The 7,717-nt window shown below is 37.5% G+C and overlaps 1 non-coding gene across 1 annotated transcript; it reads left to right on the top strand.

Moving 5' to 3' along the window:
- The first annotated feature begins 398 nt into the window (after nt 1–398).
- LOC112761953 (small nucleolar RNA R71) lies at nt 399–506 on the top strand. Its single transcript, XR_003182319.1, has one exon. It is a non-coding gene; the product is annotated as a small nucleolar RNA R71 (small nucleolar RNA).
- The last annotated feature ends 7,211 nt before the right edge of the window (nt 507–7,717 follow it).

Raw genomic sequence — 7,717 nt, 5'->3', positions numbered from 1 at the left:
ATAGGGTTCCCCATGTAATTCACCTTTGCTATTGCAGGGTTCTCAGGATCATAAGCTTCTTCTTCAGAAGATGCCTCTTGAGTACTGTTGGATGCAGCTTGCAATCCATTCAGACTCTGAGAAATCATATTGACTTGCTGAGTCAATATTTTATTCTGAGCCAATATGGCATTCAGAGTATCAATTTCAAGAACTCCCTTCCTCTGAGGCGTCCCATTACTCACAGGATTCCTTTCAGAAGTGTACATAAACTAGTTATTTGCAACCATGTCAATAAGTTCTTGAGCTTCTGCAGGCGTTTTCTTTAGGTGAATGGATCCACCTGCAGAATGGTCCAATGACATCTTTGATAATTTAGACAAATCATCATAGAATATATCCAGGATGGTCTATTCTGAAAGCATGTCAGAAGGACACTTTTTGGTCAGTTGCTTGTATCTCTCCCAAACTTCAGAGAGGGATTCACCTTCTTTCTGTTTGAAGGTTTGAACATCCACTCTAAGCTTGCTAAGCTTTTGAGGAGGAAAGAACTTGGCTAAGAAAGCCGTGACCAGCTTATCCCAAGAGTTCAGGCTATCTTTAGGTTGAGAGTCCAACCATATTCTAGCTCTGTCTCTTACAGCAAACGGGAAAGCATAAGCCTGTAGACCTCGGGATCAACCCCATTGGTCTTAACAGTATCATAGATCTGCAAGAATTCAATTAAAACTGAAAATGATCTTCTGATGGAAATCCATGAAACTTGCAATTCTGTTGCATCAGAGAAACTAATTGAGGCTTTAGCTCAAAATTGTTTGCTCCAATGGCAGGGATTGAGATGCTTCTTCCATGTAAGTTGGAATTTGGTGCAGTAAAGTTACCAAGCATCTTCCTTGCACCTCCACCATTATTATTGGTTTTGGCCATCTCTACTTCTTTTTCGAAAATTTCAGTAAAGTCCTCTTCAGAGTGTTGTGCTTTAGCTTCTCTTAGCTTCCTCTTCAGAGTCCTTTCAGGTTCCGGATCAGCTTCAACAAGAATGTTCTTGTCCTTGCTCCTGCTCATATGAAAAAGAAGGGAATAGAAAATAATAGGGATCCTCTTTGCCACAGTAGAGAGGTTCCTTTATGTGAGTAGAAGAGAAGAAAATGAATTCGAACACAGAAAGAGGGAGAGGGTTCGAATTTTTAAAAAGAAGAGAAGTGTTAGTAGATAAATAGAATAATTAGAAAGAGATGAGGGGGAGAGAATTTCGAAAATTAAAAGAAGAAAAAAAAGAAAAATATTTTTGTTTTTATTTTATTTATTAATTAGTATTCGAAAAAGTTAGGAGAAACAATTAATTAATTAAAAAGATTTTTGAAAAAGAGGGAGGTGATTTTCGAAAATTAGGAGAGAGAAAAGTAGTTAGGTGGTTTTGAAAAAGATATGATTGAAATAGTAAACTTTTAAAATCAAACAAAAAGTTAAGTGGTTAATTGAAAAAGATTTGAAAATCAAATTTGAAAGAGTGAGAAGTTATGAAAGATTTTGAAATTGATTTTGAAAAAGATATGATTGAAATTGAAAAAGATATGATTGAAATTTAATTTGAAAAAGATTTGATTTTTGAAAATTAAAGTTGATTACTTGACTAACAAGAAACTAAAAGATAGGATTTTAAAATTTAAAGAATGAACCTTTCTTAATAGGCAAGTAACAACTTGAAATTTTTGAATCAAAATATTAATAGTTAGTATTAATTTTGAAAATATGAGATAAAAATAAGAAAAAGATTTTTGAAAATCATTTTGAAATTTTCGAAAATCATAAAAGAGAAATGAAAAAGATTTGATTTTTGAAAAAGATTTGAAAAAGATATAATTTTTAAAATGAAAATTTGATTTGACTCATAAGAAACAATTAAATTTAAAAACTTTTTTACTAAATCAAACCAAATTTTCGAAAATTTATGAGAGAATAAGGGAAAGATATTTTTTTTATTTTTGAATTTTTAATGAAGAAAGAGAAAAACAATAAAAAGACTCAAAACATGAAAATTATGAATCAAAACACACAATGCATGCAAGAACACTTTGAATGTCAAGATGAACACCAAGAACTTATTTTGAAAATTTTTAAGAAAAGAAAAACATGCAAGACACCAAACTTAAAAATTTTTAATGTTGAGACACTAACAAATTGAAAATGCATATGGAAAACAAGAAAAGACACAAAACATAAAAATACAAAGATCAAACAAAGGAGATCATCAAGAACAACTTGAAGATCATGAAGAACATATGATGAATTTTCGAAAATTAAAGAAAATTATAAAAGCATGCAATTGACACCAAACTTAAGAATTGACACTATACTCAAACAAGAAACACAAAATTATTTTTTGGTTTTTATGATTTTATTAAATTTTTTTCTTTGAAAATTTTTTTCGAAAATAAAATTAACAAAAACAAAAAGCTTAAAATTAAAATAAAATTACCTAATCTGAGCAACAAGATGAACCGTCAGTTGTCCAAACTCGAACAATCCCCGGCAACGGCGCCAAAAACTTGGTGCACGAAATCGTGATCGTTCCTTGATAAACCACTATTTCATGGTTTATCTTGTGCTCAATTGAGTGGTTTTTATCAACTCTTTATCCACTTATTCATACTATTTGCATGGTTTTACATTTGCCTTCCTAATTATGTGCTTTGATTGAAAACATGCTTCTTTGGCCTTAAGTTCCCTATGTTTAATCCTCTCTTATTACCATTAGATGCCTTGATATGTGTGTTAAGTGATTTCAGAGATTACAGGGCAGGAATGGCTCAGAGGATGGAAAGGAAGCATGCAAAAGTGGAAGGAATACAAGAAGTTGGAGAAATTGCTAAGCTGTCCAGCCTGACCTCTTTGCACTCAAACGGCTATAACTTTAGCTACAGAGGTCCAAACGACGCGGTTCCAGTTGCGTTGGAAAGCTAATGTCCGGGGCTTCGATTTAATATATAATATGCCATAGTTTCCCTGACTCTAGGCGACGCGAACGCGTGCTCCACGCGAACGCATCGTAGTGACGAAAAAACCAGCGTGGCAGATTTCGCAACCAGCGATTTCTGGGCTGTTTCTGACCCAGTTTTTGGCCCAGAAAGCACATAGTAGAGGCTATAAAGTGGGAGAATGCATCCATTCATAATCATGCTCTCATAATTCACAATTTTAGTTTTAGATGTAGTTTTTAGAGAGAGAGGTTCTCTCCTCTCTCTTAGGATTTAGAATTAGGATTCTTTTCACTTTATGATTATTTCATCTTTTGCGATCACAGGTTCAATGTTCCTTTCATTTATTTTTCCAATTTAATTTATGAATATCCATGTTAGATTTAATTCCTTTTGTGAATGCAATTCGAGGTATTTTCATATTTAATTTTGCTTTGCTTTATTTATATGAATGCTTTTAATTTAATTTAGATATTTTCCCTTTTGGCTTTGGTTAAATAATTGGTGACTCTTGAGTTATCAAACTCATTGTTGATTGAAAATTGGAATTCTTCAAGAATTAATTCGAATTCCAATAACTCTGACTTTTTCCAAGGAAAGACTAGGACTTGAGGAATAAAAATTAATTCATCCACTTAACTTACCTTCATGGTTAGAGGTTAACAAGGTGGGAGAAAAATTCAATTCTCATTACAATTGATAAGGATAACCAGGATAGGACTTCCAGTTTTAATACCTTGCCAAGAGTTTATTTTATCATTACTATTTTTCTTATTGTTCAACATACTGTTTCCTTACTTTCAAAACCCCCATTTTACAAACTCATAACCAATAATAAGAACATACCTCCCTGCAATTCCTTGAGAAGACGACCCGAGGTTTAAATACTCGGTTATCAATTTTAAAGGGGTTTGTTACTTGTGACAACCAAATGTTTGTAAGAAAGGTTGATTGTTTGGTTTAGTAACTATACTTGCAACGAGAGTTTACTATAACCTCTAAACCATCAATCTTCAGTTCTTTCATTCCTTCCTTGGTAACGGCGCTGAAAACTTAATACGCACGTTCAATAATCTTAGTTCTTTGTCACAACTTCGCACAACTAACCAGCAAGTGCACTGGGTCGTCCAAGTAATAAACCTTACGTGAGTAAGGGTTGATCCCACGGAGATTGTTGGCTTGAAGCAAGCTATGGTCATCTTGCAAATCTCAGTCAGGCAGATTCATATGGTTATGGATATTAATAATTAAAATATAATTTAAAATATAAAATAGAATAGAGATACTTATGTAATTCATTGGTGAGAAATTCAGATAAGCGTATAGAGATGCTTTTGTTCCTTCTGAACCTCTGCTTTCCTACTGTCTTCATCCAATCCTTCATACTCCTTTCCATGGCAAGCTGTATGTTGGGCATCACCGTTGTCAATGGCTACTTCCCGTCCTCTCAGTGAAAATGGTCCAAAATGCGCTGTCACCGCACGGCTAATCATCTGTCGGTTCTCGATCCTGCTGGAATAGGATTCAGTAATCCTTTTGCGTCTGTCACTACGCCTAGCACTCGCGAGTTTGAAGCTCGTCACAGCCATCCCTTTCCAGATCCTACTCGGAATACCACAGACAAGATTTAGACTTTCTAGATCTCAAGAATGGCCGCCAATAATTCTAGCCTATACCACGAAGACTCTGATCTCACGATCAGGAGGCTAAGAGATATGCATTCAAGCTTGCTTTCATGTAGAACGGAAGTGTTTGTCAGGCACGTGTTCATAAGTGAGAATGGTGATGAGCGTCATATAATCATCACATTCATCATGTTCTTGTGTGCGAATGAATATCTTAGAGAAGAAATAGGCTTGAATTGAATAGAAAAACAATAGTACTTTGCATTAATTCATGAGGAACAGTAGAGCTCCACACCTTAATCTATGGTGTGTAGAAACTCTACCGTTGAAAATACATAAGTGATAAGGTCTAGGCATGGCTGAATGGCCAGCCTCCATGATCTAAGAACTAAACATCCAGAGATGTAAATACAGTAGTAAAAAGTCCTATTTATACTAAACTAGTTACTAGGGTTTACAGAAATGAGTAAATGATGCAGAAATCCACTTTCGGGCCCACTTGGTGTGTGCTTGGGCTGAGCATTGAAGCTTTCATATGTAGAGGTCTTCCTTGGAGTTAAACGCCAATTTGTAACCTATTTCTGGCGTTTAAATCTGCTTTGCAACCTGTTTCTGGCGTTTAACTCCAGAATAGGGCAGAGAGTTGGCGTTGAACGCCAGTTTGCGTCATCTAAACTGGGGCAAAGTATGAACTATTATATATTGCTGGAAAGCCCTGGATGTCTACTTTCCAACGCAATTAAGAGCGCGCCATTTGGACTCTTGTAGCTCCAGAAAATCTACTTTGAGTGTAGGAAGGTCAGAATCCAGCAGCATCTGCAGTCCTTCTTCAGCCTCTGAATCTGATTTTTGTTCAAGTCCCTCAATTTCAGCCAGAAAATACCTGAAATCACAGAAAAATACACAAACTCATAGTAAAGTCCAGAAATGTGATTTTTATTTAAAAACTAATAAAAATATACTAAAAACTAATTAAATCATACTAAAAACTATGTAAAAACAATGCCAAAAAGCGTATAAATTATCCGCTCATCATGGAACTACCTAAAGGAATAGTTTCTAATTCATTAATCTTATCCTTATGTATTCATAGATCCTTTAGAAATTTTTCATATTTAGGTACTTGCTGAATAACATCAAAAAGTAGAACAGTTACCTCAACCTTTTTGAAGATTTCTACCATTTTAGGGTCAAGTTCCATCTGTTTCCTGGATTTTCTTGCAAGGTGTGGAAATGGGATAGGAATAGTGTCTCTTACGAATTCTGCTTCTTTTGGTTCTCCATTCCTTGGTTGAACTGCTTCTTCTTCAACCATGTCTTGTATTTCATCTTCCTCTTCCACATCCTCCACTTCAACCATGTCTGCATCTGGGGCGTGTTCCTGTGGGCTTGGCTCCTCCTGATTTCTCTCTTGCAGTGTGGTTCCGGACCTTAGGGTGATGGCATTGATGCCACCCTTTAGATTGGGTAAGGGTTGAGAAGGAATTCCACTAGATCTTGCAGGTTGAGTGTTAGAAGTGCTGGATGATCCCATCTAAGAAATGAGAGCTTGTATAGCGGATGTTAGACCGTTGAGTGTACCTTCCATGTTCTTTTGTCCTTGTGCAATGGACTGAAGCAACTCGTCATTGGAAGAGGAGGGGTAAGTGATTTGAGGGACCTGCTGTTGGTTGTTCTGAGGTGCTTGGGCTTGCCTTAGGTGAGGTGCTCTGTAAGGCTGGTTCTGGTTCTGCTGTCTGTTGTTGTTATTATTCCACCTCTGATTTCCCTGGTTGTCTCTGCCTCCTCTGTTATAGTTGTCCCTCCAGCCATGGTTGGAATTATCTCTCCAACTATGGTTGGAATTATCTTGCCAACTTTGGTTATAGTTCCCACCTTGGTTGTAGTTGCCGCCTTATTGGTAGGAGCTTTGATTTGGGCGGTCATAGAAATTGTGAGTGGCTGCCAAGGTGTTGTCCTCTTGTTGGAGCTGTGGACACTCATCAGTATAATGACTATAATCAGCGCATATCCCGCATACCCTCTGAGGAACCAGTTGTTGACTATGTTGGGGTGAGGGAGGTTGAGACTGTTGTTGATTCAGGTTTATCTGCTTCAGTAGATTGGTCACCTCTCCCAGAGCTTTAGTGAAAGCAGCAGCCTCACCACTAGAGGACACCTCCGCAACAGTCTTAGGATGGTTGGTCATGTGTCTAGTGTTCCGGGTAGATTCAGCCAGATCAGCGATCAGCTGCCACGCTTCTGTCACCGTCTTGTACTTCTTCAGAGAGCTATTACTTGCAGCATCTAATGTAGTTTTATCTTGAGGCTTCATACCTTGTGTAAAGTAACTGATCAACACCATCTCATCAATCTTGTGGTAGAGACATGAGTCCAAGAGGTTTCTGAAATGTTCCCAATATTCGTAGAGGGTCTCTAATTCTCCTTGGATAATGCAGGAGATCTCTTTCCTTAGTCTGTCTGTAACTTCAGCTGGAAAGTATTTGTCCAGAAATTCCCTCCTGAGCGCGTCCCAGTCGGTAACTACTGGCTCCGATTGAGTGTAGTACCACTCCCTCGCCTTTCCCTCAAGAGAAAATGGGAAGGCCATAAGCAAAATAGTAGTTTCATCTGCACCATGACGCCTAACAGTAGAACAGGCTGTCCGGAAATCCCTGAGGTGCTTTATGGGCTCCTGAGCAGGTAAGCCATGAAACTTGGGTATCAAGTTGATTAGCGATGTCTTCAGTTCAAAATCTGCAGCCAGATCTGGGTGACGAGCTTGATACGTTTGCAGGATAAAATCTGGGGCTCCTGCCTCCTGGAGGGTAATCCTCCTAGGTGCTGCCATGTCACCTGCACGTGAATCAACTGAATCAGTAGTAGAGGAGCTTGTTTCCTCCTAAAATGTCGGTTCAGATTCGCTCTCAGATAAGACTGTTGAATTGGCAACAACCACTTCACCACCCTCAGAGGCTAACCGACGCCGAGCTCGCCTAATACGGGAAAGAGTTCTTTCAATTTCAGGATCAAAAGCGGCTGAGCTCGGATTAGGCAGTGAACGCATCATTCAATGAAAGAAACATACAGCTCATGGTAACAAAATAAAATAACATAAAATGCAAATAAATAAATTCCAACCAATAAATTAGCACT

This window comes from Arachis hypogaea, chromosome 16 (assembly GCF_003086295.3).
Source record: "Arachis hypogaea cultivar Tifrunner chromosome 16, arahy.Tifrunner.gnm2.J5K5, whole genome shotgun sequence".
NCBI classification, from domain to species: Eukaryota; Viridiplantae; Streptophyta; class Magnoliopsida; order Fabales; family Fabaceae; genus Arachis; species Arachis hypogaea.
The sequence above is the reverse complement of the archived record's forward strand: the minus strand, read 5'-3'. Positions and strand labels throughout refer to the sequence as shown.